Raw genomic sequence first — 26,431 nt, forward strand, 5'->3', positions numbered from 1 at the left:
CCAGAAAAACCTGGACATCCCAATACAACATCCAACTGTCACAAATGATTACAATGCTTTTGATTATACAATAAAATACAATCTGATGATGGATCACAAATTTCCTATCATTCCTCAATTCGCCTTTCAAATGTGTCCTTTATCCCATTACCAACACTGTACCCCACTGCAAAACTGACCAGCTTGCTTAGATTTTCTGAATCCAAGTCATTCGCATAAAATGTATGGGCATCCAAGTGCAATATTTAGGGCAAGAACCATACCTGTGGGTGGAAACTTGAGGAAAAATGTTGGTAATATCAGTCGAGCCTTTTTTTTGGGTGCAATTTTGAGAATTTATAACTCGCTTGTAATCGCACGAATGATAAATAAGAAGCAAATCTTGCAAAACTGAGTTTTCTATTTTTGTCACATAATGTTGACACCAAGTATCGCTTAGTCAGGTCCAGGAGAACCTGGGAGTGTAAACCTGCCTTCGCTCTAACTTATCAAGGTCCCTCAACCTACGTTTTGAAGTAAGCTCTTTACTGCACCAGGGGGATTCTCATTTTAATTTTCCACACCAGGCAACCCAATTTCTCAAATCAAGATACAGAACCTGTACAGTTTTGTGCTCTGATTCCACGCTGACTAGAACCAAGCTGGAAGCTACACAAACTAATTTCACATAGGTTATATCAATAATTGACCTTCATCCATGAGTTTCAATTCTAGCTAACAGCCTCATATGATAAACTTTATCGAATGCTTGCTGGCATTATTTAAATTGTTTTATTCCTCGGTTCACCACTTTGGTCACCTCTTCAAAAGAATTTTTCAGGCGTGATCTACCTCGATCAGCTGAACGTTTATGACGTTCAATCAGCTTGTGACAATAAGCGATTTTCTTTTCATTTCATTTCATGTTGAAACACATAAAATATTTACTACAATTGCTGAACCTCTGCTACACTGGTTCATATGTGGCCGCGTGGCCTAATGGATAAGGCGTCTGACTTCGGTGGATATGATGATAACATATCTGTTATCTGAACAGACGATTGCAGGTTCGAGTCCTGTCGTGGTCGTGTTACACATAAATCCGGTGGAACTTGCTGATAGCCGAGTTTTCACTCCTCAGCTCAAAGTTTACTCTGGGGCTGGTTTAGCACTCTGGGGCTGGTTTAGCACACTGGGCTAAATCCCTGGCTTTGAAAGCAGACCAAGGCAGGCCAGCAGCATGGTTCAATTCCCACACCAGCCTCCCCGAACAGGCGTCGGAATGTGGCGACTAAGGGCTTTTCACAGTAACTTCATTTGAAGCCTACTTGTGACAATAAGCAATTTTCATTTCATTTCATGAATGTGTGTCTTCTCCCCCCAGTCCTCACAATCTTTTCATCCTCCCCGTGTGCGCGTGGGTTTTCTCCGGGTGCTCCGGTTTCCTCCCACAGTCCAAAGATGTGCAGGTTAGGTGGATTGGCCATGTGAAATTGCCCTTAGTGTCCAAAATTGCACTTAGTGTTGGGTGGGGTTACTGGGTTATGGGGATAGGGTGGAGGTGTTAATCTTGGGTAGGGTGCTCTTTCCAGGAGCCGGTGCAGACTCGATGGGCCAAATGGCCTCCTTCTGCACTGTAAATTCTATGAAATATTTTGTATCAAGTTCTTTTTTCATGAAATCATCTTAATTCTTTCACAAAAGCCAATTATTAAACACTGAGAATTGTTCTCAGACCAGTGGTCTTGGACTAAGCAAATTTCCTTCAGAATGCATTAGTGGTGTTACACGTATGGGGTTCTGCAGAAACCCACAGCTGCCAATATAGCGGTGTCACAGAATGGCGCTATCCAAATAGGCAGCATGTGGGAGACAAAGAATATTGCATATAGCATAGATTGGAAAAGGCAGTTATAACACCTCTCACATTCCTACACACGTCATCTAATATGAATTCCCTTTCTTATCTACATCCTGTAGGTTCTCCTTTCCATCACAACTTTTCTCATCTACAGTACCATTAATAGATCTCCTGAGTTGTTGCAAAGGAGACAGAGGCTACACTATTATAATGACAGGAGCATTATATTAGGTACGACACAATTGGAGAATATCTGCCTCATTCTGCAAAAAGATTAGTCCATATAATGCTTGAAACCCTCATCAGATATTTTTCAACGAAAATTGAGATCACACAATTTGTGAAATGCAAGGATATTCATGATTACTGTTACTAAATTCAGAAAGACAAATCTTATTGTGGGGTGAAGCTGCAAATTTTATTTCATTGTGTCAATTGACAGGATTTCAAAGAGGTAAATAAACTTTGCCTGGAGGTAGCAACACATCTGTATGATGATTTGAATAAAATGGGCTTGGCAAATAAAACTTCATAAATGGAGTTGAATCCTGCATCTTCCCGTGAAGGACTGCCACAAAAAACACATGGGACAGATTGGGGGATGAGGTTCAAAAGAACTTGATTAAAGAACTGAGCAGATCAGATTGCTTGGCGTCTGGGAGGGACAGGGACTGGTTTCTATGTTGTTACTGTAACTGGAAATGTAAGCAGAATCTGTTAACAGACAGTTTTTATGCAGAACTATATCTGAATAGGACAAATAACTAGCACCACTTTAATAGTGACTTAAGAGGGAAACTTGTACAGGCGATACATTTTGTTAAGAGCTTGGATGGCCCACAGAAGATCACTACACACCTGCTGAACACTGAAAACTAAGAGTTAGAAGTTAGCTTAAAAAAAAAGAACAAAACTCAAGAATTAAATCTGAGTCAACAGGCCTGTGAAAAAAAAATTAGTCAGTTTTTATACGTTTGGCAATTCGGTGACTAAATTAAAATAATTATTTTTACATGTTAAATTGATTGTTTTTGGTATACATGGAAGCAAAATAGTTGGTCAAGGAAAGAAACTATTCAAGTGTTTTGCTTTTGTGGTAGTTGCCAATTGTTGATGGTTAGCTTTCAAATCACTTTTAAAGAACTGCAAGTGTTTGCAAAGAGAGATAATGGTTTCATTAAAGCAATTTTACAGCATGGAGTAAATACAACAATAGAACATTACAGCGCAGTACAGGCCCTTCGGTCCTCGATGTTGCGCCGACCTGTGAAACCAATCTAAAGCCCATCTACACTATTCCATTATCATCCATATGTTTACCCAATGCCCATTTAAATGCCCTTAATGTTGGCGAGTCCACTACTGTTGCAGGCAGGCAGGGCATTCCACGCCCCTACTACTCTGAGTAAAGAACCTACCTCTGAGATCTGTTCTATATCTATCTCCCCTCAAGTTAAAGCTATGTCCCCTCATGCTAGCCATCACCATCCAAGGAAAAAGGCTCTCACTGTCCACCCTATCGAATCCTCTGATCATCTTGTATGCCTCAATTAAGTCACCTCTTAACCTTCTTCTCTCTAATGAAAACAGCCTCAAGTCCCTTAGCCTTTCCTCACAAGATCTTCCCTCCATACAAGTCATGGATCCAACTGACTCCGTCGATACCTTTGCATACAGTGCTAACTAGTTGATTCACATTTATGATTTTATTTTGTTGACCCACAGACTTTCCCCATGCCCGAGGATGTTTTCTGTTTTCTGCTTTACAGGCACACAATTAAATGTTTTATCATAGACAAGAACTTGAACTTATATAGCCCCTTTCATGTCCTCAGAATAAACTAAATACTTCACTAATGCAGCAGCTAATTTGCATACAGCAAAATTTCACAGACTACAAGTTATATCACCAGAAACTCTGTTTTTGCGGTGTTGATTTAGATATTTTGGCCAGGTCACTGGGATAGCTTCCTACTCTGATTTGAATAAAATTATTGGATATGTTATGCCTATCTGAGAAGGCAGACAGTACTTTGGCTCAGGTTTTACCCAAAGGTGGCACTTCTGACAATGAAGCATTCCTTCAGTACTAAAATATTAGGCTTCATTAATTATGTGCCTAAGCTTCTGGAGTTGGCCCTTTTGATTCACAACAAGAAAATAGGAGGGAAAAAAAGCCAACTGGTTTTCTAGGCTGCCCCTTATCATTGATACAATATGACACTCCCATTCAAAACCATCTCCGGTGAGTGCCAAAACGACAAGATTAAAAACCGGGCCAATTCAGGGGCAAAATTCCCCTTTGAAACCTTTAAGAAATCGAAACCAGTTTCCAAGACCATATTAACTCTGCCATATTAATCCGTGATCTCTGCTGCAGCCAGAAGCAAGTTCTGCTTACCTAATCATTGAACACCCCCAATCAGACTATTAACATAGAACATAGAACACTACAGCGCAGTACGGGCCCTTCGGCCCTCGATGTTGCGCCGACCTGTGAAACCATCTGAAGCCTATCTGACCTACACTATTCCATTTTCATCCATATGTCTATCCAGTGACCACTTAAATGCCCTTAAAGTTGGCGAGTCTACTACGGTTGCAGGCAGGGCGTTCCACACCCCTACTACTCTCTGAGTAAAGAAACTGCCTCTGACATCTGTCCTATATCTATCACCCCTCAATTTAAAGCTATGTCCCCTCGTGTTGGTCATCACCATCCGAGGAAAAAGACTCTCACTGTCCACCCTATCTAACCCTCTGACTATCTTATATGTCTCTATTAAGTCACCTCTCAGCCTTCTCCTCTCTAACGAAAACAACCTCAATTCCCTGAGCCTTTCCTCGTAAGACCTTCCCTCTATACCAGGCAACATCCTAGTAAATCTCCTCTGAACCCTTTCCAAAGCTTCCACATCCTTCCTATAATGTGGTGACCAGAACTGCACGCAGTACTCCAGGTGCGGCCGCACCAGAGTTATGTACAGCTGCAGCATGACCTTGTGGTTCCGAAACTCAATCCCCCTGCTTATAAAGGCTAGCACACCATATGCCTTCTTAACAGCCCTATTAACCTGGGTGGCAACTTTCAGGGATTTATGTACCTGGATGCCGAGATCTCTCTGTTCATCTACACTACCAAGAATCTTGCCATTAGCCCAGTACTCTGCATTCCTGTTACTCCTTCCAAAGTGAACCACCTCACACTTTTCCGCATTAAACTCCATCTGCCACCTCTCATCCCAGCTCTGCAGCTTATCTATGTCCCTCTGTATCCTATAACATCCTTCAGCGCTATCCACAACTCCACCGACCTTCGTGTCATCTGCAAATTTACTAACCCATCCTTCTACACCCTCTTCCAAGTCATTTATAAAAATGACAAACAGCAGTGGCCCCAAAACAGATCCTTGCGGTACACCACTAGTGACTGAACTCCAGGATGAACATTTGCCATCAACCACCACCCTCTGTCTTCTTTCAGCTAGCCAATTACTGATCCAAACCGCTAAATCACCTTCAATTCCATACTTCCTTATTTTCTGCAATAGCCTACCGTGGGGAACCTTATCAAACGCCTTACTGAAATCCATATACACCACATCAACAGCTTTACCCTGATCCACCTGTTTGGTCACCTTCTCAAAAAACTCAATAAGGTTTGTGAGGCATGGCCTACCCTTCACAAAACCGTGTTGAGTATCGCTAATCAACTTGTTCTTTTCAAGATGATTATAAACCCTATCTCTTATAACCTTTTCCAACATTTTACCCACAACCGAAGTAAGGCTCACAGGTCTATAATTACCAGGGTTGTCTCTACTCCCCTTCTTGAACAAGGGGACAACATTTGCTATCCTCCAGTCTTCCGGCACTATTCCTGTCGACAAAGACGACATAAAGATCAAGGACAAAGGCTCTGCAATCTCCTCCCTGGCTTCCCAGAGAATCCTAGGATAAATCCCATCTGGCCCAGGGGACTTATCTATTTTGACATTTTCTAAAATTGCTAACACCTCCTCCTTTTGAACCTCAATTTCATCTAGCCTGGTCGACTGAACCAGAGTGTTCTCCTCGACAACATTGTCTTTCTCCAGTGTAAACACTGACGAAAAATATCCATTTAATGCTTCCCCTATCTCCTCTGATTCCACACACAACTTTCCACTACTGTCCTTGACTGGCCCTCTCTTACCCTAGTCATTCTTTTATTCCTGATATACCTATAGAAAGCCTTAGGGTTTTCCTTGATCCTATCCGCCAACGACTTTTCGTGTCCTCTCCTCGCTCTTCTTAACTCTCCCTTTAGGTCCTTCCTGGCTAACTTGTAACTCTCAAGTGCCCTAACTGAGCCATCATGTCTCATCCTAACATAAGCCTTCTTCTTCCTCTTGACAAGTGCTTCAACTTCCTTAGTAAACCACGGTTCCCTTGCTCGACAACTTCCTCCCTGCCTGACAGGTACATACTTATCAAGGACACGCAGTAGCTGTTCCTTGAAAAAGCTCCACATTTCGATTGTACCCATCCCCTGCAGTCTCCTTCCCCATCCTATACATCCTAAATCTTGCCGAATAGCATCATAATTGCCTTCCCCCAGCTATAATTCTTGCCTTGCGGTATATACCTATCCCTGCCCATTGCTAAAGTAAACATAACCGAGTTGTGATCAGTATCACCAAAATGCTCACCTACATCTAAATCTAACACCTGGCCGGGTTCATTACCCAGTACCAAATCCAATGTGGCCTCACCCCTTGTTGGCCTGTCTACATACTGTATCAGAAAACCCTCCTGCACACACTGCACAAAAACTGACCCATCTATAGTACTCGAACTATAGTATTTCCAGTCAATATTTGGAAAGTTAAAGTCCCCCATAACAACTACCCTGTTACTCTCGCTCCTGTCAAGAATCATCTTTGCAATCCTTTTCTCTACATCTCTGGAACTATTCGGAGGTCTATAGACAACTCCCAACAGGGTGACCTCTCCTCTACTGTTCCTAACCTCGGCCCATACTGCCTCAGTAGACGAGTCCTCAAGCGTCCTTTCTACCGCCGTAATACTTTCCTTGATTAACAATGCCACCCCCCCCCCCCCCCCCCCCCCCCCCTCTTTTACCATCTTCTCTGTTCTTACAGAAACATCTAAATCCTGGAACCTGCAACAACCATTCCTGTCCCTGCTCTACCCATGTCTCCGAAATCGCCACAACATTGAGATCCTAGGTACCAACCCATGCTGCAAGCTCACCCACCTTATTCCGGATGCTCCTGGCGTTGAAGTAGACACACTTCAAACCAGCGTCCTGCTTGCCCTCTTTTGAACTTTTAACCCTATCCCTGACCTCACTACTCTCAACATCCTGTACACTGGGACTACAATTTAGGTTCCCATCCCCCTGCTGAATTAGTTTAAACCCCCCCGAAGAGCACTAGCAAATCTCCCCCCCAGGATATTGGTACCCCTCTGGTTCAGGTGAAGACCATCCTGTTTGTAGAGGTCCCACCTACCCCAGAATGAGCCCCAATAATCCAGGAAACCATCCTGCACCATCCCTGTAGCCACGTGTTCAACTCCTCTCTCTCCTTATTTCTCACTTCGCTAGCACGTGGCACGGGTAACAACCCAGAGATAACAACTCTGTTTGTTCTAGCTCTCAGCTTCCACCCTAGCTCCCTGAATTTCTGTCTCAAATCCCCATCTCTCTTCCTACCTATGTCGTTAGTACCTATGTGGACCACGACTTGGGGTTGCTCCCCCTCCCCCTTAAGGATCCCAAAAACACGATCAGAGACATCACGAACCCTGGCACCTGGGAGGCAACACACCAACCGTGAGTCTCTTTCGTTCCCACAGAACCTCCTGTCTGTTCCTCTAACTATGGAGTCCCCAATGACAAGTGCTCTGTTCCTCTTCTCCCTTCCCTTCTGAGCAACAGGGACAGACTCTGTGCCAGAGACATGTGCCCTATTGCTTACCCCTGGTAAGTCGTCCCCCGCAACAGTATCCAAAACGGTATACTTGTTATAGAGGGGAACGACCACAGGGGATCCCTGCACTGCCTGCCGGTTCCCTCTCCCTCCCCTGACGGTAACCCATCTACCTTCTTCTTCTACCTGAGATGTGACTACCTCCCTATAACCTGCCTTCTCTGTTCTATTAAAACAGGCCGAGCTTTGTTACTTTCTTCCCATAACTAAAATCTCTCATTCCCACCATCACAATTGTAAATCTCCTCTGTGCCCTCTTTATGGCCTTTACATTGGTTAGGGAAGGTTATGGCAGTAGGGAGAAGCACAGCTATGAAGTGATTTAAAAACAAGCATGAGGAATTTAAAACTTGAGACTTTGAAAGACAGGGAAGAAAAGTAGGTCAGCAAGATCAGGAATCATTGGGTGAGTGAGACATGGCATGGGACTAAACATGGGGTTTAGTTAAGCTAGAGGTTTGACATGGGCATGAAGATCTGGTGCGCTCGCTAAACCAGTTGCACACTAGAAATGAATTACATTTATGTCACTTGGACTTGAGGGAAATTAGATGGAGCCATGGTCACGTGAGAATGACCAGGATGGGAGACAATAAACACTTTGTTGGGGACAAGAATATCAGGAGGTAAGTGAGGAAATGGTTGGGCCAATTGACAATATTTTCCTAAATATCATAACAAGTGGATTAAACAGTTGAGAGTTTGAAGCGCATGGAAAAATTTTTCCTTACAGGCAGGAATGCAGGAGAAAATGGAATGGAAGGAGGTGGTTAAAGAATGGAGGAAAATGGTTCGAGATTTTTTTTAGAACAGTACAGCACAGAACAGGCCCTTCGGCCCTCAATGTTGTGCCGAGCAATGATCACCCCACTCAAGCCCACGTATCCACCGTATACCAGTAACCCAACAACCCCCATTAACATTATTTTTTTTTAGGACACTAAGGGCAATTTAGCCTGGCCAATCCACCTAACCCGCACATCTTTGGACTGTGGGAGGAAACCGGAGCACCCGGAGGAAACCCACGCACACACAAAAAACAGGCAGCACGGTAGCATTGTGGATAGCACAATCGCTTCACAGCTCCAGGGTCCCAGGTTCGATTCTGGCTTGGGTCACTGTCTGTGCGGAGTCTGCACATCCTCCCCGTGTGTGCGTGGGTTTCCTCTGGGTGCTCCGGTTTCCTCCCACAGTCCAAAGATGTGCAGGTTAGGTGGATTGGCCATGATAAATTGCCCTTAGTGTTGGGTGGGGTTACTGGGTTATGGGGATAGGGTGGAGGTATTAACCTTGGGTAGGGTGCTCTTTCCAGGAGCCGGTGCAGACTCGATGGGCCGAATGGCCTCCTGCACTGTAAATTCTATGAAATCTATGAAATGAGTGAGACCGTGGGTATAGTAAATTCAAGAATGAATATGAATAAGGGTGAGTGTCTGGGGAGGACAGGTAGCCAATAAATTCACATGGAAGCAGGCAAGGAAAGCAGAGATGAAATTCAAATTACTGGCAATGAGAAGTTATGCAGAGCAGAACCTAATGGAGGAAATAAGAGAGTATTCTAAGGACCTGAGGAAGTAGTCAAGGAGGGAAGGTGGTGAGGTGCTCAAAGGAGGAAATAATGCCAAAAAGGAGTAGGTGGAAAACCAAGGTTTCATTTAGTAATAAATAGCCATGTGCCACAACAGCAGTAAGGGTAAAGGTGTTGCTACTTATAACTCAAATTTCAGTCAAAGCCACAATGTCATTGTAATCATCCACAAGAAGTTTGTGGGTGCCAAGATCCTTATCTGAGAGAATTAATATTCTGAAGGGAGATACACCTCGATCAAGCAGCATCTGATTAAACCATCTTCAAAATCCATTTGCACAATGGGCATTTCATTTTATCAACATGTTCCATTACTGATGTAAAGTAGATTAATTTTTTACAATTTGCATTTTATAAATATGCGCCTGTTATCCTTGATTGACATTCTTGCTAAGTGAGAATGAATTTGATCCCATTTATGGACTCTTAAAAAACTTACCCTACACTGATCAATGGTTACAGACAATCATTTCCCCAAATGAGATGTCATACTAGCAACCCTGAAACTCCTTGCATGACTTTCATATCCAAGGCAATTTTTAAAACATTGTGCTCAGAGCAGCTGCTATTATCTCTCTTACTTTCCTCAACTACATAGGCCATGAAAACTCCAACACAAAACCTGGCCACTTAAAACACTGTTGTGCCATCCTAAAACTGTCCCCTATTTCAGGATCAACCAAGATTGCAAAGCAAATATCCGGCTTCTTTTTTTTCTCTAAGGAAACTGCTGTCTTAAATCCCTCTCTCCTGTCCCCTACACCCTCATCGGCAATAGTAAATGCGAGAAGCTCATGGACTTCTTTGTCAGAAAGTCGAGACCACCTGATCAGCTGCGTTTGTCGTGTCCCTTTCTTTCCACTAGCGCAAACAGCCAAACTTCCTTTAATGTTCACCACCCTGTCCCAACTGTGAACTTGCATTTTTCATGGGTTTCTCTCCCCTATGCCCATTCTGTGCTAATCTTGCCCATGTGATCCACTTCCTACTCCTTCGATCCTATTCCCACTAAACTGTCGACCACCCAATGTCCCTTCTTGGTCCACATGTCAGCAGATGTTGTTGACGTTTCTCTTTCTCTTCAGGTGTCATCCCTCTCTCCTTTAAACCTATCTTCATCACCCTGTTCATAAAATCAAATCATAACTACACCACGTTTCCAACCTCCTTCTCTCCAAAGTCCTTCAATGTGTTGGTGTCTCCAAAATCTCCCCTGATATCCATATTTAAATCCTTATAATCTACCTCAGAGATATCTCTACCTCTGCCACAGTACCAAAAACTCTCAAAGTCACAGATGATACCTTATATGAATATGACAAAGATGTACTTTCTCTCAGCCTGTCTGTGGACTTAGTTGACCTTACCATTCTTCTTTAATGCTTGGGTGGAATTGTTCTCACCTGGTTCTATTCTTTGTAACTGTAGCTAGGGAATCACTTGCACTAGCTTTATCTTCCTGCTGCTGTACCTTACCTCTGGTGTCCCCCAATAATCTATACTTGTCCCCTTCTTATTTCCCATCTGCATGCTGTCCCTCAGCAACATCGCGTTTGTGGATGATTAGAAACATCGTAAACTGCGAGGATGACAATGTAGAACTTCAAACATGTTGTGTAGAGTGGACAGATAGGTGGCAGATGAAGTTCAATGCAGAGAAGTGTGAGGTGATTCATTTTCGTATGAAGAACATGAAACACAATATAAAATAAGGAGTACAACTCGAAAGGGTGCACAGGAGCAGAGGGGCCTGGGTGTATGTGAATAAGTCATTACAGGTGGAGAGAGCAATTAATAAAGCATACAATATCTTAGGCTTTATTAATAGGGGCATAGAGTGTGAGAGCAAGGAGGTTATGCTAAACTTATACAAGATGTTGGTTAGTTGGAATATTGTGTGCTGTTCTGGGCTTCACACTATCGGAAGGGTGTGACTGCATTGGACAGAGTGCAGATGTGGTTTCCAAAAATGGTTCAATTGAAACTTCAATTCTGAAGATAGGCTGGATAGAGATGTTCAAAGTCACGAGGGGGCTAGACAGAGTAGATAGGAGGAAACTGTTCCTGCATGTAAATGGATTGAGAATAAGAGGGCACAGATTTAAAGTGATTTGCAAAAGGAAATGTGATGTGAGAAAAAAACTTTTTCACGCTGCGAGTGCTTGGGGTCTGGAATGCAATGCCTGGAAGAGTGAAGGCTGTTTCCATTGAGGCATGTTATCTAAATAGAAATAATAATATGCAGGGTTATGGCGTAAAGGTAGGAGAATGGCACTAAGTCATAACGTTCATTTGGGGAGCTGGTGTCATCAAGATGGGCCAAATGGCCTCATTCCGTTCCATAACAATTCTGTGGGGTGTTTATCATGTTAAAGGTGCTAAATAAAAGTTGTCAAATGTTATATCAAGATTCAATGTTTCTTCCACTTGAATTCCATCAACTTTTTCAGCACTTTTTCTTTTTTATGTTTAATTTCCTTTGTGTACTCTTTCATTCCCAGGATCATAATCTTCTGTATGGAAAAACAAAAAAATGTATGAACCTATCTGCCATTGTTTTTTCTTAAATGTCTAACCAATCCTACTTCTTCCTCTTAATTCTTACTTTGTGGGGGTTATAATTTTTTTCCATTTCCCTTTTCAGTTCCTTGCTGGTCTTTCTTCTTCCTAACCACTTTGCCTTTTCAGTCTTTTAGCTTCTCTTCTTTTTCGACTTTTCGTTCAAAGCCAATTACATTTTAGTAGCTGCTTTGCCAATGTTCCTCCACACTTGCTTTACCCACTTAATTCCCTACAACTAGATCAAGAATAGCCTCCTTTCTCGACCAAGATCAAGAATAGCCTCCTTTCTCGACCTAAAGAATAGCCTCCTTTCTCGACCTAGATCAAGATTAGCCTCCTTTCTCGACCTAGATCAAGAATAGCCTCCTTTCTCGACCTAGATCAAGAATAGCCTCCTTTCTCGACCTAGATCAAGAATAGCCTTCTTTCTCGACCTAGATCAGGAATAGCCTCCTTTCTCGACCTAGATCAGAAATAGCCTCCTTTCTCGACCTAGATCAGGAATAGCCTCCTTTCTCGACCTAGATCAAGAATAGCCTCCTTTCTCGACCTAGATCAAGAATAGCCTCCTTTCTCGACCTAGATCAAGAATAGCCTCCTTTCTCGACCTAGATCAAGAATAGCCTCCTTTCTCGCCCTAGATCAAGAATAGCCTCCTTTCTCGACCTAGATCAGGAATAGCCTCCTTTCTCGACCTAGATCAGAAATAGCCTCCTTTCTCGACCTAGATCAGGAATAGCCTCCTTTCTCGACCTAGATCAAGAATAGCCTCCTTTCTCGATCAAGATCAAGAATAGCCTCCTTTCTCGACCTAGATCAAGAATAGCCTCCTTTCTCGACCAAGATCAAGAATAGCCTCCTTTCTCGACCTAGATCACGAATAGCCTCCTTTCTCGACCTTGATCACGAATTGCCTCCTTTCTCGACCTAGATCAGGAATAGCCTCCTTTCTCGACCTAGATCAAGAATAGCCTCCTTTCTCGACCTAAGTCATAATACCCTCCTTTCTCGACCTAGATCAAGAATAGCCTCCTTTCTTGACCTAGATCAAGAATAGCCTCCTTTCTCGACCTAGATCACGAATAGCCTCCTTTCTCGACCTAGATCAGGAATAGCTCCTTTCTCGACCTAGATCAAGAATAGCCTCCTTCCTCGACCTAGGTCATAATAGCCTCCTTTCTCGACCTAGATCAAGAATATCCTCTTTTCTCGGCCTAGATCAGGAATAGCCTCCGTTCTCAGCCTAGATCAGGAATAGCCTCCTATCTCGACCTAGATCAAGAATAGCCTCCTTTCTTGACCTAGATCAGGAATAGCCTACTTTCTTGAACTAGACCAAGAATAGCCCCCTTTCTAGAACTAGATCAAGAATGTCCTCCTTTCTCGAACTAGATCAAGAATAGCCTCCTTTCTTGAACTAGATCAACAAAACCTCCTTTCTTGATCTAGATCAACAATAGCCTTCTTTAAGGCAGCACAATGACGCAGTGGTTAACATTGGTGTTTCACGACACCGAGGTCCCAGGTTTGATCCCAGCTCTGGATCTCTGTCCGTGCAGAGTTCGCACATGCTCCCCGTGTTTGTGTGGGTTTCACCCCCACAACCCAAAGATGTGCAGGGTAGGTGGATTGGCCACATTAAATTGTTCCTTACTTGGAAAAAAATGAATTGGGAACTCTAAATTTATTTTTTAAAATAGATCAAGAACAGCCTCCCTTCTTGAACTAGATCAAGAATAGCCTCCTTTCTTGAACTAAAAACGTCTACTTAATACAAGGCATCTTGTATAAATTCCTCCACTTTTCTGTTGTGGTCTCAGACTTGGATTTATTCTTTCTCAGAACCTCTAAACTGTGGAATGATTTGGCTCTTTTCATTTTTCTTTCCTTCTACTATTCAGGTTTAAAACCCAAGCCTAGAATCACATATTCACCACTTCTGATTTAGCTCATCTCTCCTTTATTACTTTCAACTTTGGTGATGGTCTTACATTGTTGGCCTTCAACAGTCATTTTGATTTCTCTTAGTGATAAGATAAAATATAACACCATTTACAACAAAATGTTGACAACCTGAAGTTCAAATAAAAATAAGCTACAGTATCCCATCTCTACCGCTATAGGATAATATACTGCAATTTTTCTGCTGCCCTTAATTGGCCAGGGACTAAATCTGAAAACGGAACTTTTCAAAATAGAGATCCATTGTGTGTCAAACATCACCATAACAATCAACTTCATTTGTACCATTCCTACACTAACTTCAAACCATAATTATTTAACCATTTCCTGCAACTGCCTGGCCACTAAGGGAGCAGATCAAAATAGTGTAAATTAGCATTCTGTTTGAAATAAAAATGTTGTCTTTAATAGATCTCATAATAGGATTACAAATAATCCACAGTTCAAAGCAACACACTGAGATACTCCAGAATATGTGCAATCATTTAGACAAACTCAAATTCCCAGATTACCATAGAGTAGGAAATAAACAGGTAATTGCCCCATTGTAGTTGACAATCTTGTCTCCTCTTTACCTCCACCACCCAAAAAACAAAAGCATTAATTTCCTTTCTCACTCCAGTACTCACTCGCTTTTCTGGTGAAAATTATAAGCACCCACTCTCAAAATGGTTGAATATAAAGCAAATTATCACAAGCCAAGAGAGAATATTTTTTGCACTCTGTATTACAAATCCAAGAATACACTCAAGATTTCAGGTGTGGTCAAATAATTTGTTTTAAAAAAAAACAAATGCTTTCCATGTGTGACAATTACCAAGTAAACCAACTGACAAATTAAACTGTGAGTAATATAGTGCTGTACCTGAAGTGAACATTAATTAATGAACTGAAATATCTAAATGGTGACCAGCAATGTCATTCTAACAAATTATTCAGAAAATTCACAAGTGAACGATTCCAAAGCATGCTCTGCAGCATTACTGGCAACTCCCACAGACTTCCCGGCAACTGCAGTGCTGATGACAAAATGACGCTGGATATAGAAATGTATTTTGGGTAACTACCTAGGATACAAGGCACAAATACAGGCCATTCGTCCAAACCTGTCCATGCCAGCAGCTAAGCAGCACAAGCCAAACAGACTACAGTAGCAGCAAATTCGAATCATAATCCAAAAAAACATGCTATGCAATTTAAGATTGTCTGCTAAACATAATTCCACACTATATAGATTTGAATTCATGCCACAATTAAGCCTGTTAGGATACTGCAATACATAAGCCACATTGTGCAACACCTAAACAGTTAAGTCACTACTTCATGTATTTTCTGTATTACTGTTTTCCTCACAACCCAAATTGTTCTCGGAAGCAAGGAGAATTTAGGGCAACCTAAAATCATGATGAAAAACCATCCTAAAAACACTATTTCTAATAGTTTGCATTAAGAATTATTTCAAAATTTAAGAAAATAAGGCAAGTAATTAAAATCATTCTTCCAACCAACTTCATAAATTTAAATTCATTGTTTTATTTCAACTAAGTGCAACTGTTGTCAGGACTCAAACATCTACCCTTTAGGTTCCCCGAATTATTTTACAATAAAAATACTTATACCAAGGAACATGTGTTATCACGTCGAACCAGAAAAGACATGTCAACATCATGGTTTCAAGATACGCAGCTGCAGCTTAGCAACAACCCGGGTCACTCTACAGCAGTTTTTTAAAAAATAGTTTCTCTAATTCCACCAGCCACGCCCTATATTCCAACAAGTTTATAAAAACGACTGATAAATATATAGCTTACTTCTATATTGCATTCATATTTATAAAACGAGTTCATTGTACAATTGATGCTTTTTTGACTGAACATTAACAATTTAATTAGACAGACTTGGATCCTTGTTACTACAAGGGCCTCGAAACCATAACGACATAACTTTAAACTTAGAAAAAGTCAAAGCAGCTAAATGGACTTTGTGCCGAAACCCCCAATCACTTTATATTTACGGGAGAACACAAGTAACAACATAATCTGATCGAATAGTTAAACCTAAACATTCCATGCAAGAACTCTGATAAATCGCCATAAAATCTAGGGTCGTTCGGGGAAACCGAACAGGGATCATGATCTGTACTTGAAAGGACTGGAGACGGCTTTTAAAATACAGAATTACATGGTTTTGCATAAAACCCGAAAATGCTACATAAGGATAAGGCATTTTGGTTCTTCGTCTGGGGTGTCAAAATAATGACAGCGTCCATGTATGAAAGTGAAAAATGGAAGAGCGTACATTTGCGTTGCAAAAAAAATAACGAACTCCCGTCACCAGTCTCTGAGAAATTGTAATTATGGATACACCAAAAAGTAGCTCTTAGAACGTCGACAAAACCCGATCAGCAGACTCTGCACCAGGTGGACCAAAAACTACAGCCTCAATCCGATCCACACTTGGAACCTAACCTTGCCCATCAACTAAGTACTGACAGGAAAATAAAATTCGGTTGTAGCAGCAATCTCTCGCCTCAAATTGGGCTGACTGCCTAAACAAACAAACCGGAGGCGCAGGAACAACATGACAGGTTGAATAGGAAAGGTCATGCCAACGGTGTATAGAACATGAACGTGACAAGCTCGTAAACGAAAAATGCTGGAGTTGCCTGTCCTTATTTCGGATTTCCAGCATCCGCGGCACTTTGCTTTAATTTTAGCTGGAAAATGTATGGGGTGCTTAAATGGGGGGGGGGGGGGGGGGGGGGGGAGGGGGATCAATATCGTTTACAAATCTAACAAGGGGCTTTAAAGTGACAACAAGCGGGTGCATTTTTAAAAAAATTCGACCCCATTTTTGAACTTGACCTTTTGCTCAACTTAAGTCTGGGAACTGTCAGGGGGATTTAAAAAGACCGGGGCCTTGGCGCATTATCCGTGCAGCTCACGCATTTGCGAAGAGGGGAAGAGAACAAGTGGGAAAGAAAAGCTGGCGCGCTTTTCAACCAGGAATCAGCCGGGTCGGTGAAAATGGACCCCGGCCACCCCACCAAGCCGCCGTGTGACTCCTCCACCTAACCTGAACAAGGAGGCGGGAGACCCCGCCCCTTCCGGCTGTCGATTGGCGGAGATGGGCGGCGACGCCCTGACGTGGGGGGCAGGCCCACTTCCTCACTGGTCGAGAGCGCCGTCCGTCGCCGGACGTCACAATGGCCGAAGAGGGCATCAAGTCAGGTTGTCACGATAGCCATTGATTCCAGCGAGGCCCCGGCGGATAAGGACAAACACGGGGGACGACAAGTGGATCAAACGCATACGCACTTGCCCTTATTCCAATAAACCCCATCGCTTACTGACAATCCGCATGTGTGCATATAAATGTGTGGAAGGCAAGACATTGGCGTTCCCAAATAGGCGTCGCCCCCCCCCCCCCCCCCCCGATCGGGGGGGGGGGGGGGGTGAAATCCAACGCTTGACCGACCTGTCACTCGGAATAAAGCCAGAGTTGTGTTTTTTTTGAATATTTAAACCGTTCTGACGCAGCTCGAGGCCGCCGGCTGACATTTAAAAACACAAACACGCCCCCACCGCGGCCGGGGTTAACTTCGCCGCAAGGGAACGTACCATTGCGCCCCCCTCCCCTCCCCTCCCCTCCCGGCCCGGCAACCGGCGAGAGGAGCAGAATGAAAACAGCCCGGCATTCGCTGAATGTTACCTTGACTTCTTCTCCGCTTACAGGAGGCAGGATGAGGATGCGCGGCCCCGATCTCTCTCTCTCCCTGTGTGTCCGGCTGTTAGCAAGCAGGGATCGCCCACACACACACCCCCCCACTCTCTCTTCCTCGGGTCCCGCTCGCTCTCGTGATTCGATTGACGTTCCTCCCCCCCCCACCTTTCTTTTCCCTATCCCCGCCGCCGCTGCTCAAAAGCCGCAGCCTGACAGAGCCGCGAGAGAGAGAGAGGCCTCCTCCCCGCCCCCTCCCGCGTCGCCAAGGGAAGCACGTAGTCAGGCGACAAGGCCGCCGCCTCAGCGTAGCCCCGCCCCAGCCCCCCTCCCCCTACGTCCCACCCCTCCCCCTCTCACTCCCCGCCCCTCCCCCCCCGCAGGACGATCACTCCGCCGCTCGTTGACGTCAGCGCGCGCAGGTTGGAGGTAGCCGGGACCGGCGGGGAAACGGGGAGGACGTGCGCATGCGCACCCTTTCCCTTTCACACCCGCGAGTGGGAGGTGGGCTGGGTCTCCCTCCGCCTACCGCGGGTGAGGATATTGGGGGCCAGAGTGCGCGGAGGGGCCAGCTCGGCCGAGGCCCGGACTCCCTCCCACCATGTTTAATCTTCAACCTGGGACATCATCTCTCCTGTGAGTTGACTTATTCTCCTGTGTGGCGGGTTGGTAACGGCCCTTGTGCTGAGGAATTATGGACCGGTTGTCACGGAAACACAGCCGGGATTTGGGAACGCTGTCACCTGGGGCGGGGGCATAGAGGCTGAGCAAAAGTCTGCAAATCCGCTCAGATGCCTGCTTTCGCTTGGGGTTGGCTAAAGAGGTGGCTGGCAGTCTTGAATAAAACGGCACAGGTCTCCTATACCGGTGTCCGTTTCTTATTCCAGTTCACAGGCAGCGTGCGTTGCCGGTGAGTGATGCACTTTGGCCTTACCTTTTTAGTGTTGGAGTTTTGCCCCAGTATTTTATTCCTCGTGTTGAGCTCACTGTAAAGCAGGCAGGTAAGGAAGGAAGGGGTGCGAGTTGCTATGGCTGCAACTGTGAGCTCACTGGTGCTCAGTGCCAGTGGACATTGGGTCTGATTTGTTTTTTAAGCTGCCATTGGCCTCTTGAAAATTAGTTTCTGAAAAGACTGCTACCCTACCCGGGGGGGTTGTAAGTCCGGCATATGGAACCACAGAGCTATTAAGGGCAAAGAGGAAGCTTTTGAGCCCGTGCCAACTCTTTCCAGATAGTTTCCCCCCCCCCCCCCCCCCCATTATATTTCTGTTATGTTTAATATAATATAATCTTATTTATTGTCACAAGTAGACTTACATTAACACTGCAGTTGAGTTACTGTGAAAGTCCCCTGGTCGCCCCACACTGGTACCTGTTTGGGTACACCGAGAGAATTCAGAACGTTCAATTCACCTCACAAGCATGTCTTTTGGGGCTTGTAGGAGGAAACCTGAGCACTTAGAGGAAACCCATGCAGACTCCACACAGACAGTGGCCCAAGCTGGGAATTGAACCCGGGTCCTTGGTGCTGTGAAGCTACAGTTCTAACCAATGTGCTACCATGCTGGCCAATCCACCTACTCGATCCCAGCTCCGTGGGTCACTGTCTGTGTGGAGTTTGCACATTCTCCATGTGTTTGCGTGGGTTTCACCCCCACAACCCAAAGATGTGCAGAGTTGGTGGATTGGCCATCCTAAATTGCCTCTTACTTGGAAACAAATAATTGGATACTCTAATTTATTTTAAAAAATATTAGAAGTATGTAATGAACTGTTCACGATAACTCGTATACCAGGAGTAATTTTAACTCTGACATTAAGGAGCCATCAGGTCAGGCTGAAAATATGATTTCTCATTATGCATTTCTTGCATAAATATATTAATATATTTATATTAAAAGAAAAATAATTTATCGTACATAAGTTAGTGTACTTGATTTCTAGAATCTCTGATGTCCAGCATTGTAAATAAAATACAGACAAAATAAGTTAGTTACTTTTACTGAAATTGCAGTAGATATTTCCACGTCCTTTTCTCTTTATTTTCCAAAAAAGACTGAAAGGGTGTATTTTTTTAGTTTTTCTAATTTTGTCATCTGAAACAAACTAGCTGCTTCAAATAAAATAGCAAGAGGAAGTATCTTTATAAATTTTCTTTTAATCATAAGGATACTTTTATTTCAGATTTTTTTACAATTGCTTATGCTTTTAATGTGGTCCTTTTTTTTCTCCCGACTGTTATTTGGTCGAATGTAGTGATCAGTGCATTTAAATGTGCCACACCAATTCGGTCTGACTGCAGGTGAGCAGAAACTGCATTCTTTTATAAGCTGTGGTGGTTATAAGATGGTTGGTCTGCCAAGAGAATCGGAAAAGAGTGCAAGTGCAATATTTCTTTTTAAATAATCATGCAAGTACCTGTGTTTTCTATTAATGGTGGAATTACCTGGAAATATTTAATTTTTTGAGAAGTTAACCAGATTGGTGGGGCAAGGAGTTTCAAGAACTTTTGACAAGAGGTTGTATAATAATTAACTTAATTATGGTGGAGTCTAGTAAGATTGATATCGGATTGAATTGGGTGCTTTTTTGCAACGGACAATTTTTATAAGAGTATGGTACCACTATTGGGGAGGCAAGTAGATTGGCATGATGTATAGCAAGGATAATTCGGTGTGAAACTCAAATAACTACAATGACCTTGTATAATAGTTTAGTTAGGCCTCATCTTGAATACTGTGTTCATTTCTGGTCCCCTCACATGGTGGGCGATATTGGAAGCCTTAAAATACATATACAAGGAAGACTAGTTAAATAATCTCAATTTATAAAAGCTCTCGCACTTTCAGAAAAGCTCAGGTCTCTGAGAGATTTAATTGAAATATTCAAATTAGCGAAGGGGCTAAATTGTTTTTCATGTTTTTGGCACAAGTCAGACCCTTATCTGTCAGGACAGACTTTGAAATAGATTAGGGTAAACAGGGTGTCATGTTTATAAGCTCTGCAAACACAAGAGTAGGTTAAATGTCAGTTAAGTTTTTTTTTTCTTTATGCAAATGGTTATCAACACTTGGAACAGTTAATAGACTTGCATGGTATGTGTGAATTCTCTGTAACATTTCAAGAAAGAGCTGGACGAGTTCCTTGCTGTGCCTGATATAACTGTACAAAAAGCGGGACAGTGGGTATTAACTTCAAAGTCAATTTGATGCCATGGAACTTGGGTGAGAAAAAAAATTCCCAGATTTTTTAAATTTATGAACTGGCCTAACATTTCTTTTAATGTCTTTTGCTTGTTCCAGGAGGTTGCACCACTAAAAGCAAGTCAAAAGTACACTGGGCATGACGACGATGAATTTAACCATGACTGTTCGAACAGACTTGATGGACTGCCTAGTATTTTGCCTTCTTTGCCTTGTTCACGCCCATTGTGTTAATAAGTATAAATTGCACTCTTTTTAAAATTTAATTGCATGATTTCCCTTTAACATTATAATATGCAATGGTCTTGTGGAATAGGAGTTGGCCATTTGACTTCTTGAGCGTACACTGCCATTTTGTTAGATCATAGCTGATCTGCACCTGCTTTAGTTCTGGTGTCCCTCTCATTTCTGTTTGAAGTGCATGTGCCGCTTGTTGAACTGGGCAGTGCCTTTAAGGTTGTCAAGCAGCCATAGACACGTGCATCTTAAAGGGAACATTGTGCAAGGCCTGTTTGTTCTCTGCACAGTACATTTGAGTGTTGAGCAACTGTGCACCCATAGAAGGAATATTGCTTATTTCTACAGTCCTTTAATACCCATGCCTAACAATATTATATTGATCTTAGTTTTGAAAATTTCACCAGCACCCAAAATATTTTGGGAAATAGTGTTCCAAATTTCCACTACCGTGTGAAATAATGTTTCCTGGTTTTGATCTTAACTTGCCTGGCTTCAATTTCAAAATTGTGCCCCTTTGTTCCCCCAACAGCGGAAATGGTTTCTCTATATCAAATGACATTATCTTGCTTAAAGCACCCATGAAGCTCCTAAACTCAAAGAAATACAAACCAGCCTTATGCAACCTGCCTTCAGAATTTAACCCTTTAAGCATCTGTATATTTTTGGTGAGCCTACACCTTCAGTTGTTTTTTATTTCACCTAACAAGAACCAGGATAACTTGATCTATCACCTCCCAAACTCTTTACCAACTGCTTTGAGATATCCCTTTCCCTGGCAGTAGGTAGGCAGCACACCCTTCTGGACTTTTATTTATGGTTGCAGAGCACGATATCCCCATATATTTGTATTTTCTATACTATATACCTAGTCTGCTCCTCTACTCTTTGGACTACCTTCTGCTTGCAGTGCCATCTCGAACTTTCTCCTTATCATAACAGTTATGAAGTATATTGTTGCAGTTGGACTGGACCGGTGTCTGCAAGGCCTCTATTTTCCCACATGCTTCGCCTGCCCAACTAATGGACAGTCACAGTTCTCCCCTTTCCTGCACTTGTTCTTTCCTTTGAGGTGTCACTGTAACTCTGGCAAGAGCTCCACAGAGGTTCTTTCCCCTCCTATATATAAATATGTATATTAGTGTCTCTACCTTGCACAACTTAGCAGTGAATTCCCATTAAAAAATAGTCTTTAAGATGGATGAATATTTTCATTGTTTTATTTTGGGATGTTTGCGTGAATTGTTTTGAAGCTAATTATATTTGGAATAACATAAATGAAACCATTGAATGTAGTGAATACAATGATTTGTATCTTGTATTATCTAAACTGCCTGAGTTATGAAGTATATAAATTAAATGTCATGATTGGTGATGATGTATTTCTTTGTTAGTTGTTTGTGCTCTTGTGACACTTAATATAAAACTATTTCATGATAAACTCTGCTTAACTTTACCAAAGCCCTGCGCTTAACTCCAGATAGCAGACCCACTGACTCTGTAATGCGATTACTGAATATCAGTCTCATTGCCTCGGGTCTTGTGCATGTGCAGTTGTCTCTATGCATGCAATGTCATTTGAATGTCATTATTACAGATTGTCCCAGACAATAGGGCTATTTATATGGCATCATTAAACATGAATGTTTTCCCTGGCAAAGTATTAGTGAAGATCATTGAAGAATCAGCTTGTTATTGTTCGCTAAATCCTCGGGGCATGCAATGGATTTCTGTTCTAAGTTCTGCATACTTTAGCTTGGAAACTGGTTGATGCATGGATTCAAATGCTTCTATTTTCATCTTTCAGGTGTGGATCCATATTCAGCCTTAAAATGAGATTGCTCCATGTTTATTTTACGGGGTCAATATGAAATAATGCTTTTAAATCTCAGCCAAAATTATTACTGAGCAGGTGAACATAGTACCAAGCAAGATATATATGGCAATTGATTAAACAGTACCAAGGAAATCTAAATAAGATTTTAAAAAGCATCAGCTGATCAGCTGAAGGGCTATAACCCTGATTTATCGTTATTTTTTGAAACTGCCATTGCATTTTCTTGCAACAAATGTTGTGTGAAAAGTCCAAATGTTCAATCTTGAATAAGCTAGCAGTATAGGACTGAGGACCTTTTGAATGGGAATATATTGAAGTGTCCCTAAATTCTAAATGTCATAAAAGGTCAGAATGGCGTTTCTCAAGTTAACTTTGTCCTTGTTTCAGATTTTGGAACTGTCTTTTAGAGGCAGCTTGAGAATAGACATGTTTGTGTAGCATTCTCTTTCATGTGCTGCCAAAATGTATAACATTTAAAGATTAATTAGAAAATGTTATGAAGCCAAAAATGCCAGCCTTGGATTGCCACATGCATTCAAACTTCCCTACTCTCGTGTACCCTGACATTCCAATAGCACACCACTGCTTCACAGGCTGTATTAAGGTGTCATCAACCTGAGGAGTACTTCAGATATCTGGCTTCTCGCTAGCCAACTTCATCAGGTCTGCACCTTGCTGCTCTGCCTTTTATTGGAAGCTTATCTCTGCCCCTTTTAACTTCAGTAAACAGTACCTTGTTCAAATTCCAGTTCTTTGTCCCTTTGACTTGAATCTTCCTGGTTTTTGGAACTATCCTTTAGCTTCTGGGACTTGTTTTCTGCCCCTTACTCCAAAGTTCTGCCTCTGCACTGTCAGTTTCTGTGAGAGCTGCTTTCTACTCGGATTATACCCTCCTATCGGTCTACTCTCCATCATCAGCAAAATGATGGAGTCATCAACTGTACTTTCAAGCGGCACTTACTCAGCAATAACTTGCTCATTGGCGCTTAGTGTGGGGGTCTGTCACGGTCACCTGACTTCATTACAGCCTTGGTTCAAGCATGGACAAAAGAGCTGAATGTGAGATGAGACTGACTGCCCTTGACACAAGGAGCCCTAGCAAAACAGTAATCGGTGGGAATTAGGGAGGAAATTATCAGCTGGTTGGAGTCATACCTGGCACAAAGGAAGATGTTTGGAGGTTAATCATTTCAGCTCCAGGATGTCACTGCAGGAGTTCCTCAGGGTAGTGTCCTAGGCCTAACCATCTTCAGGTGCTTCATCAATGGCCTCCCATCATAAGGTCAGAAGTGGGGATGTTCACAGATGATTGCACATGTTCAGCACCATTCGCGGTGACTCAGTTAATGAAGCAGACCATGTCCAAATGCAGCAAGACCTGGACTATATCCAGACTTAAGATGACAAACGGCAAGTTACATTCGCGCCACAGTGACAGACAATGACTATCTCCTATAAGAGAGGATCTAGCTATTGTCCCTTGATGTTCAATGGCATTATTGTCACTGAATCCCCCACAATCCTGGGGGTTACCATTGATCAGAAACTGAACTGGACTAGCCATATGGCTACCAAAGCAGGTCAGAGGCTAGGAATCCTTTGAGTAACTCACCTCCTAACCACCCCCCCCCCCCCCCCCCCAAAGCCTGTCCTCCATCTACAAGGCACAAGTAGGAGTGTAATGGAATACTCTCCACTTGCCTGGATGAGTGCTGCTCCAACAACACTTCTCGAAGCTCAACACCATCCAAGAAAAAGCACCCGCTTGATTGCTACCCCTTCCACAAACATTCAAACCCTCCACCACCGACGAACGGTAGCAGCCGTGTGTACCATCTACAAGATGCGCTGCAGTAACTCGCCAAGGTTCCTTGGGCAGTACCTTCCAATCCCACTATCATCTGGAAGGGCAAGAGCAGCAGATACCTGGGAACTCCACCACCTGGAGGTTCTTCTAAGTCATTTGCTACCCCGATTTGGAAATATATCACATTTCCTTCACTGTTGTGTCAAAATCCTGGAACTCCTCCCTAACAGCACTGGGTGTACATATGCCAAAACATAGACATGCAGGCACCTTTGTTTAACATGAGCTAGCTGAAGTTTTAACCCTTACACAGAAACATAAAATTGAACTTACTCAAACTATACCTTATTTCCAATACCAACAAATAAAGATTATTTTAAATTACTTTTGTTTCCTGACAGCCAAAAAACCATTAGGTCAACAAGCACTGGGGTAAGAGGCAAGTCAGGTTAGTACACCAATAGGGTATGTGCAGCAGGGGTTTGGATAATTGGTGTTCATCAGAGATGAACAATTGGCCAATAAGGAAAATGTTGGTGCAATTGAGCCTGGAGACAGCAAAAGCATATACAAGGGTTTCTGTATTTGAAAGATGACATAAAGTTGGAGGATTTTCATATTGCAGAAATGGAAACAAATGTATTTTGCCACCGTGTTGCTCTGATAAAGAAAATATTGAAGTTGAGCAGGATGCTGAGATTGAAAACTGTTTGGTTCAGCCTGGTAGAATGACCAGGGAATGGGATGAAATCAGTGTCAAGTTTGTGATGGGGGCCAACAATGTTGGCTCCTCAATGTTGCATTGAATGCAATTGAGTCATCAAACCTTTTTGAGTAAGTAGGTACACAGCAAAATATAGTGAGTGGTTTGAGAGAGGTGGGCCTGAGTGAGATGTCTCGGATCGTGTTTCCGGGATCCTTATGGGGGAGGGGGAGCAGTCCAAAGTCGTGGTCCACTAGACACCAACAACATAGGTAGGAAAAGGGATGGGAATGTAAGGCAGGTATTCGGGGAGCTAGGGTGGAATCTTGGAGCTAGAACAAACGGAGTTATTATCTCTGGGTTGTTACCCATGCCACGTGCTAGCAAGACGAGGAATAGGGAGAGAGAACAATTGGGCACGTGGCTACAGGGGTGGTGCAGGAGGGAGGGATTCAGATACCTGGATAATTGGGACTCATTCTGTGGTAGGTGGGACCTCTACAAACGGGATGGTCTACAGCTGAACCAGATGGGTACTAATATCCTCGGGGGGAAATTTGTTAATTCACTTCGGGAGTGTTTAAATTAATTCAGCAGGAGACATGGATAGAGCAGGGACAGGAATGGTTGTTGCAAGTTCCGGGGTTTAGATGTTTCAGTAAGCTCACGGAAGGTGGTAAAAGAGGGGGAGGTGTGGCATTGTTAGTCAAGGACAGTATTACGGTGGTTGAAAGGACGTTTGATGAGGACTCGTCTACTGAGGTAGTATGGGTTGAGGTTAGAAACAGGAAAGGAGAGGTCACCCTTTCGGGAGTTTTCTATAGTCCTCCAAAAAGTTCCAGAGATGTAGAGGAAAAGATTGCAAAGATGATTCTGGATAGGAGCGAAAGTCACATGGTAGTTGTTATGGGGGACTTTAACGTTCCAAATATTGATTCGAAACGCTACAGTTTGAGTAATTTAGATGGGTCAGTTT

The 26,431-nt window shown here is 42.9% G+C and overlaps 1 protein-coding gene and 1 long non-coding RNA gene across 5 annotated transcripts in view; one reads left to right on the plus strand and one right to left on the minus strand.

Annotated features, from left to right (window-relative positions):
* Positions 1-17,876, minus strand: part of kiaa0232 (KIAA0232 ortholog) — a 129,668-nt gene extending 111,792 nt beyond the window's left edge. For 2 of the 4 annotated variants that reach the window (XM_038792534.1, XM_038792532.1), the window contains exon 1: positions 17,660-17,875. The gene's annotated coding sequence lies outside the window, so the exon portion shown is untranslated. Of the gene's footprint in view, positions 1-17,659 lie in introns of all 4 variants that reach the window. The other 2 variants (XM_038792533.1, XM_038792531.1) reach the window with 2 other exon arrangements.
* Positions 17,877-18,048: 172 nt separating this feature from the next.
* LOC119963428 lies at positions 18,049-22,490 on the plus strand. The gene is made up of 2 exons (XR_005460100.1): positions 18,049-18,304; positions 20,971-22,490. It is a non-coding gene; the product is annotated as an uncharacterized LOC119963428 (long non-coding RNA).
* The last annotated feature ends 3,941 nt before the right edge of the window (positions 22,491-26,431 follow it).

The sequence above is a fragment of the Scyliorhinus canicula genome, chromosome 3 (genome assembly GCF_902713615.1).
Source record: "Scyliorhinus canicula chromosome 3, sScyCan1.1, whole genome shotgun sequence".
Taxonomy (NCBI): domain Eukaryota; kingdom Metazoa; phylum Chordata; class Chondrichthyes; order Carcharhiniformes; family Scyliorhinidae; genus Scyliorhinus; species Scyliorhinus canicula.